This window comes from Microtus ochrogaster, unplaced genomic scaffold, assembly GCF_000317375.1.
Source record: "Microtus ochrogaster isolate Prairie Vole_2 unplaced genomic scaffold, MicOch1.0 UNK37, whole genome shotgun sequence".
In the NCBI taxonomy this organism is placed as follows: domain Eukaryota; kingdom Metazoa; phylum Chordata; class Mammalia; order Rodentia; family Cricetidae; genus Microtus; species Microtus ochrogaster.
The window spans coordinates 633,306-642,151 of NW_004949135.1; positions in this window are offsets into that span (position 1 = coordinate 633,306).

Here is an 8,846-nt window from a genome sequence, read left to right on the forward strand (position 1 = left end):
GCTCCGAGAAGAAGAAGAAGGCAGTGAACTGCATGCCTTCCCTGGCAAACCTTAAACTGAGAGTTTATTTACAACGAACAACAAGTCATTCGTCTCCTAAAGCCAGGTGTGCCTTTTGTTCTTAAGTTCATGAAGATTTTACTTCTGTTTCCCTGAAGATACTTGGAAATACTGAATCATTGTCCCTTTTATATAAATATCCTTTTGTTTCGCCATTTAATACCAATGTACATTTTCAAATCCTTTGTAAAGACAGTGACATTTTATCAATTAAACATGAAAACTAAGCTATGTTCTCAAAACTACAAATAATGACAATACAGAATAATTAAAAGCTCTTGCCTGCTTTATCATGTTGGCATCTTCCTCATCTCATGCAGAGCCAGGAGGGGAGGAAATTTTCATGCCTTGTAAGTTTACCATATGGCTCATTAATACGTGAGGCACAAATTCAAACAATATGCCATCATACTTAGCATTTAGAAAGATGCTTTTATACCAAAATAATAGATTTGGACTACTGACACTCAATTAAAATCATGTATATTTAGTTTATGATTAACAAGTCTTAAGTTGCCTTTTTTTTCCTGAAAAAAAAATATTATATCCAGACATTTGAAAGTCTCTTCAAGTGGTTTTATTTAGTATCAAAGAGTTTTCACTTAAAAATGCTAACATTCAAATTAGTCACAGCACGAGTGCTTGGAAAAGATACAGCAGGAATCCTGTTCAGGGAACGAGCAGTTTCCAGTTCATCAAGTTGAGCAAGATGCACTTGAACACAGTTGAGAGCTGATTATGGACTTCCAGGTGGAGTTCCTAGGACATAAAACTGACATTGTCATTGGCACCATGAGTCATTCAGGGTGCACCAGAGCAAAACTGGCTCAGTGGCATGTCCCCGTGACTCAGCCCAGTGGTAGGCTTTAGTCAACAAAGGCAGTGATTTTTCAGCTGGCAATGATAGTGATGGAAAAACCAGCTATTAATCACATCAAGAGGACAATTAATTAATTTAATTAATTTTTAAAATTATTTTCACTCCAACTCTCAAAGTCTGACCTACTTCTTTAAATTAAAACTTTTAGTTGCATGCCGCTAATTGTGCATTGGATAAAAGACCAGTTCATTCATATTTACTATTGACTAGAGGTTTCTTTCAGGCCTTAAATTCATACAATGATTACTATTAAACATTTGTTTTCATGGGGCTCATATTTTGATGGGGAAACTAGACAATACATAGTTTTTTTTTAAGTTACTTTATAGCATGTTTAATATAGATCTGTGCTAATGACAACAGTAATTATGGAGTAGGAGATGGGCTTAAAGTGTTTGAAGATGCGAGGACACCAGTGAAACCAGAGCAGGATGGTGGACGAGGGGGGTAAGCCAAAAGCAGAGACACAGGAAGTCACTGAAGTGGAAATGATACAGCAAGGAAGCCAGCGGCAGGAGGATGATCTCAAACAGTTGGCCAGCATCAGATCCTTCTCTCAAAGTGAAGTGGGGCTGTCTCTAAAGAGTTTTGTATGGAAGGTAACCTGACTGCTGTGTTTAACATTTCGCTCCGGCTACTGTGAGGGAAGAGAAGCCAGGAGTTTGATGCAATAACCTAGGCTCTCGGTCCTGAAGGTCGATGATTTGGATAAGGATCGTGTGAGAAGAGGTGAAAAGCAGCTGTGCTGTGTGTTTACTGTAGTGATAGAACCTTCAGATTTGCTGAAGGATCATGCTAGGCTTGGAAGGTTGAAGTCAAGGACCACTTGACTCCGGCATTGGCCCGAGCAACTAAAAAGGTAGTATTGACAGTAATGCTATTTACTAACATAAACGAGTCTAGAGAAAGAGGACACTTATACATTTAGTCAGGAACAGTTTGAATTTAGAGCCTTTTATCGAGTAGTTGGATGGAGACGTATAGTTGTTAGATAGATATACATCTTTATTGTAGGGAGGGTAAGTGTTGGAACCTTGAGTTATAGAGAAGTTATAAAACCATGAGAGTAGAAGAGATCACTGAAGACAAAGCATGGATGCATTATAAGGAGGCTGAGGGCTGACATAGAGGAGGAACATTAGAAGGACTGACCAATGGGATGAGGGGAAACCAAGAAAGAAGTTGTCCTTAGCCAGAAGAAGGCAATGAAGGAAGGGACCGAGCATGCTCAAGACTGCTGAGATAGCAAGGCAGGGGCAAGAAGACCGGGATCTAGGGTGGGAGCCGCTGTTGACTGTGATGTGTTTTGTTAGAGGGAGCAGATGAGAAGCTAATAGGGAGGAGCTGAAGGGGTGTGTGGAGGAGGAGGGATGGAAACAATGAGCACAGAAGATTGTTTTTGAGAAGTCTTCCTGTAAAGGAGAGCAAAGAAATGAAGCAACAGGCTGCGGAGGTAGGTATGTGACAGTCAGGGCAAGAGGCTTCTAGAATGACGTGGTTACTGCTTTCGCTTTGCTCCTATTTTTCACCTGAGCAGTAATAAGCCATTATTTGCTCTGCCTTTGTAGTGCAACATCAGATACGCTTGAAACACGCTTCCTATGCACTCGAAAGGCTTAGCTTTCTTAATTCTTACAACACTGTATGGATGGAGTACTTATTCTTCCATTCCTAGGCCAAAGGAAACCGAGCTTCCAAGAGGTTTTTGTTTATATCTAGAACCACAATGGAGATTTATGTTCAGATTTTTTTTTGTCACAAAATATAAACTTTTGACCACTATGTGTTCATTTCTGCTCTTTGTAACTGTTTTCCGATGTAACTTGAACTTCACGTATTACTTTTATACTATTTCTTCACATTTTTCTGGGCATTTGGTAGTTTCCTGACCCTAAAGCTATCTCAAGCTATCTGGTGGCTTGCTCACACGGGAAAGCATGGCTGTCTTAAGGAAGAAGCGGGACAAACCAACAGCAGATGACAACGCTCTTGGAAAGTTCTCAATAACCCAACAAGTGCTAATATTCCAAAGTACTATTCCAAAACTAAAAGAATATATTGGGTCAATGCTTTGTGCTTTTAAAATAACAAACAGAGACAAGACGACAATAACTGATGTTCACCAATGAGATAAGGTATTGATTGAAAGTCAATAAAGATATACCAGAACATAAGCAACAAACAATTTGTAAAACAATAAATATCTTAGAGTTTGAAATGTTCTGCCTATAGAAAAAGGAGACACTTTTTAGTCTACTTAGTAGGTAACATTTATCCATATTTAGAGACAAATTAGAGGTATAATAACATAATGAAATGGGTTAAAGTTGAATTCAGGTGTGCCTGTAGGCCTAACAAAAACAGATATAATCTCACTTGATCTCAATGGCTGCTGTAAATTCTACAAATCAAAAGCTAGTTGGTTTTTTACGTTTCTTAAAGCTGTGCTTGGAAAAAAGACTCATCTGTCTACATTTTATTGATAAAGGGGATAAGAGTAAAAAAAAATGAAGAAATAGATCTAGCCTTGATTTTGTTTGCTGCACTCTCACTCAGAAGATTATGAAAGTCTAAGGAAACCCTTTAGTCTAAGTATCTCCAAATTGCTGAAGACAAACAATTTGAGCCTTTGGATTGAACAGTAGCAGATCAGGGTGTAATGACTGAAAATACATTTAAAGAGAAAATGTGTTTCTACTGTTATCTTACACATTCTAGGATAGGCTCACTGAGCTGTTTCTCATATACCTACAAGGAATAAATGAATTCAATGCCCTGACTTTGTCACAGAGACTATTTTAGAACCTGTTTTAACTAGGTCTTGTCTTTTCTTCCTTCCTTCCCTCCTTCCTTCCTTCTTTCTGTCATTCCTACCTTCCTTCTTTCCTTCCTTTCTTTCTTTTCTTCTAATTGAGACTCTGCAGCTGCTAACCTATTGATTCTAAAGCAAGCGAATCTCCAGTGGTCTCTTGTCTTCATTGGAAAGGATAATACAAGGCAACTGAAAGCTCTTGCTCTTCCTGTTATCGCACCAGAAAACACACATCCCCTCACCTTGACCTGGCACAGCCACTGCTAGCATGTCCTTTGTCTTTGTAGTTGAGGCTGCCCTGAATCAAGGGTTCTTATTTGGTAGAAGCAGTAAAGGAAGAACCTTGGTGATGGTGTGCATAAAACCACCTCCCTAAATCCTGTGGACCTCCATGACTAAAGGAGTGGTCTAGCTATGGTAACTGGGACAGTACTTTGTTGGGGACATTAGAGTCACACAGGCTAGATTAATTATTGTCTTGTGTATTGCTGTTTAAAGTAAATGCAGAAGTAAAAGTGTGAAGAAATGTGAAGTGTGACCTTTGTCACAGGGAGACAGCTGTGAGTTTATGTGACCGATCGTGCAAGTAGGCTCTAAGAGAGTGGGCCCTCCTGAACACATTTCTGCTCTAAGGTCCAGTCATCAGTCTGCCCATGTGTTTGCAATTGTTTTTCTGGGGGAAATAATTTTTGAAATAGTTTTACGTGACTAAAAATGCTGCGTTCTGGTAAGAATCGTGTCAGGAGTGAGTGAGCTTTGCAAATGACGGAAGGATGCTTGAACATGGCTTTTCACGTGGTCATGAAAAATCTCGGATGTGGCTGCAGAGGTCCATTGCAGATGGACTTAAAATCAAGCATTGTGTCTAAGTGAACAGAAAGGCAGCAACCATGGTGACGATGCTTTGGAGAGAACCATTCTACGTCAGCTGAACCCTAAATTAAGAGCGACATTGTGCTTCCACTATCCAGATTAGCTTTGCTAAATTTCCATGCCCTTTTCCAAGCAGTGAGTTCAAAAGGGACTTCCCGAGAAGCTCATATGTCCTGTCTTTCTGAACCAAGATGACTTTCAGCTTCAGGAATTTGGAACTGAAATCCAGAGAATGTCCTCTGTCTGCGATGGGTTATGTCAGGGCAACCGGGTAGCGATATCTGAGTTAAGTTGTGTGCATGTGGAGAAGGGGACACAAAAGGAGAGTTGGGGTTGAGGGTAGGAGACGGGGGAGAAAGAGAAAAATCATAAAGGACTAGAAATGAGAAATAGAAAGTCTGGGCCAGTTGAAGAAGACGAATTCCTATCAGTAATAAAGTACAGTGGGTCAAATGACCTGTCAAATGTCATCTACAACTGTTTCACTAAAATCAACTACAGGCAATTTTGTGAGTCCAGAGCTGTCTTTAAGGAGGGCCATATATGGGTGCATTACACGCCGTCTTTCAAAGACTTAGGACATACCTGCAAGTTTTTCCCTTGTCTCATTGGAAGTGAGGCTGTGTTTCATCTATTGATACCAGCGCATGCTTGGAACGGCTGTAACTGTCACAGCATCATGGGAGCAAGGATTTCTGAAGCATCGTTGTTAAATGTTCTCCTCCTCGCACTCCTCTTCTTCCTCCTTCTTCACCTTCCTTTCCCTCTTCATCTTGAGATAGAATCTCACTATGTAGCCCAGGCTGTCCTTGAAGTCATAGCAACCCTTTGGTCTTAGCATCCCAAATGCTGAGGTTACTGATCTGGGCCACCATACCCAGTTAAGGCCCAGGATCTTCTGCTTGGTTTTTCTGGAATGTTCCCTCTAGGAAAGACAGGTTCCATGAAAGGAGTCTTAACTGTTTGGGAAACATCAGGCTGGAAAGACTATGTGTGTGTACTGAAATCAGAGCTCCAAAAAAAATTCCCAGTCTAAATCCATTACAGCGTCAGCCAAAGGAACCAGCCATCTGGATGTCCAGTCTTCAGATAATTGCATTTCTAGACAACATCTTCCTACAACCACATAGGAAATAACCAACCAAGAGCTTTTAACTTATCCTTTTACATTTCTGACCTAGAAAATCATAAACAAGAGAAAAGGATTGCTGCTGATCATGCCACCAACAGTACCTGGCACAGTAACTTAACTAGAGGTAGTATCTTACTATCAGCAAAGACGGTCTAGTGGGCAAGTTCCTCCCATTCTTTGTGCTGGAGATCACTCAGGTAGGGTGCTATGAGCCTGGCTAAGAGGGACAAGACTAAATTTTGGAGTTAAGTGTACAAGGCAGCTGAGACCGCCCGCTTCTGTGACGTCAGTGAACTCTGAATGCCTATCTGTCCTTTCACAAGCTTGTATATAGTAGGAATATTTATAGCTTATATAAAGTTGAAATCTTTGGCTGGTGGGAAGGGGTGGTCAGGGCGAGAGATGCTGTGAGAGCACACATGGACTAGTGAAAAGTCATTACCACTGCTGGGAAAATTCAGGCAAAGGCCTCCCGACAGCGTTGGGAACCATCAGGATAGTGAGGTCTGGGTCAGGAAGAAAAAGAACATGGGCGGTGCTGCCTTGACTGTGTGCCAGCCACCGTGGTCTTCAGAGGAAGTGGGAATTCCAAATCCCCCAAAGCTGCAACACATGACTTCTTCAAGACAATTGTTTCCCCAGTGCCCAGCTGTATCAGATCGCAGCTGAGTACGCTATTTCATGACCTGCTTTCTGATTCATGGAATCAATTATCCAGCCTTTTAATGTACCATCTGAGAGCCCAATGTTAAATTGACTGCTATCTAGATTTAGTACAAATGAAACAATTTATGTTCAAAAGGAATCCTGCCGGGTGTGGTGGCAGAGGCCAATAATCCTCGCACTTGGGAGGTGAAGACAGAAAATCATGAGTTCAAGTCTACCCTGGACTTTGACTCCAGTTCGGGTACATGAGGCTCTGTCTCAAAATGGAAAAAAAAAAAAGACAAAACAAAAATAATCCCAAAGGGATGTTATCTGTTAACTTTTCTAGATCTAGGTCCCCACAAGCAAAAGGCACCAGGAACCAGGCTATAATACAATGCAGGGCCTTTTCCCCAAATCTGTGATATACAAATGTCCTTCCCCATGGCTATCTGGTGGCCGATAAAACTGGCTTCCGATCTCTAAGTATTATAGCCAATAAGAAAGCCTAAAAGCAACATGTATGCAGTGTCTATGCTTTTAAAAATATTGATAATGAACTTAAAAACTGTGTGTGTGTTGGTTTTCCCACCCTGTTGGTCCTAGGGATTGAACTGAGGTAGGTCATCAGACTTGGTGGCAAGCACTCTATCTGCTGAGCCATCTTGCTGGCCCCGAATTTAAACTTTTAATAAAATACCTCTGTTTTGTTTTGTTGAGTCCAAAATTGAACCAGTGGAGTGACTTTTCAGCTACCTTTCTGGATTAAAAGTTTCAGGTTTGTTTAAGCTTTATTCTACTGTGTGAGGTTCCCAGAAAGCAATGTCTGAAGACTACATCATTGTGCTTCTTACAGAAATATCACTAAGCTCTGCTTTAATTTGATGTCTTTGATTCCTATCAAGGATCCATATTCATTTTGCTGTACAATATTTCTTATGTAGAAATATACGTGGGGAATTTCAACTGGAAGTTTGTAGAAGTCATCTGTCTTTCCAGACAGGCTTGTGTGTTTCCTCTCGTCAGCTAATTAGAAGTGGAACTTATTTCCTCATTTGCCTTGAGTTCTAAGGCTTGGGTTAGATGCAGTCTTCAAATAAAAAGTCCCACGTTTCTGGCGCTGTGGACTTTTACTTTTCCTAACCTCAACGTTCTCTGAGTTTCCTTAGCTATAAATTTCTCTGCTCCTGGTGTATCATATGTCAAATCTTTTGGGGACATGTGTGATTTGAACATAAGTGTATATAAAACAGTTAGCAAATAACGGATAGTTTTTATGGCATAGATTTGTCACCCCCAATACTCTTTTCTTGTAATTTGTTACATTTTTGTTTCAGGCAACAGGATCTCACTTTGCTTCCCCATCAAGGGGAGCTGAAGACTGCTTCGTGAGAAAGCACCCATTTGCCATCAATTCAGTTTTCCAACTGGGACTTTCCTGGTGGGGCTTTCTTCAGGCTTACTCATTCCTTTCTTTCCTGACTACACCGCCCCCTTCGTCTAATAATTTAGAGTTCTCTTTCCAGAAATATCAACCAGGCGGGTACGGTTTTTCAGGGCTTCCTATTCTAGTGACGTAAAACACCCACAAAAATTTTCTGCTAATCCGGAGTTAAACAAACAACAATATGTCAGCAGTGCTCCTGAGGCCACATCATGCGAGTGAAATCCACACATGCCAGTAACATGACTGTCGTTGTCTGCATGTTCTCAAGCGGCGACAAGTGAGCCTGTGCCTTCCGTTTAATGCACTCAAGCCCATAAATGTCATTATTTAGAAATATCAGAGATACTTGTTTTGGTTTTGGAGGCTAGAATTTATTTCTCAAAACAGCCCCAGTTTTCTCAGAATTTATCATTACCAAAAGAAGTAAGATTCTTTCGGTTTTCTTTCCTCTTTGTTTTTTTATGATTTTTTAGGTTCTTATGTTGTGTTTACACAAAGTATTTCCTTTGAAATACCATGTCCTGATGTAAATAAGGAAAGCGAGGCACATTTATATTTCATTGCTATCTGCTTAGCTGTGAAAGAGACAGGAAGGGGCACAGTTTGTCATAAGAGCTCTGGGTTTGCAATGGACCAGTCCTCATGAGCCTCTGGAGGTTGGTGAAAGATTATACTGTACTGATTCTGTGTCCTGAAAACTATCGGAACTCTGCAAGACAGTAAGCTGCACAGAACCCAGCTTCTCCCTTTGGTTCCGTGAATACGGTTGGGCACACTCCACTTTAGATGCATCCGTCCTTCCTACAGCTGGTGGACTTGCAGGACACATTTTAGCCACTTGGTCTAGAATTCAGAGAAAGGAAGAACTATCAAGGCTGGGTAAAGGACAGTTAGGGTCCCTGAACCCACCCAAGATGATAGACTGCTTATGGTGTTGGATGAGCTACCAACGCTTAGGCCAGAAGTGGAAAAATTAGGTGAGGCACCAGTGAGTATA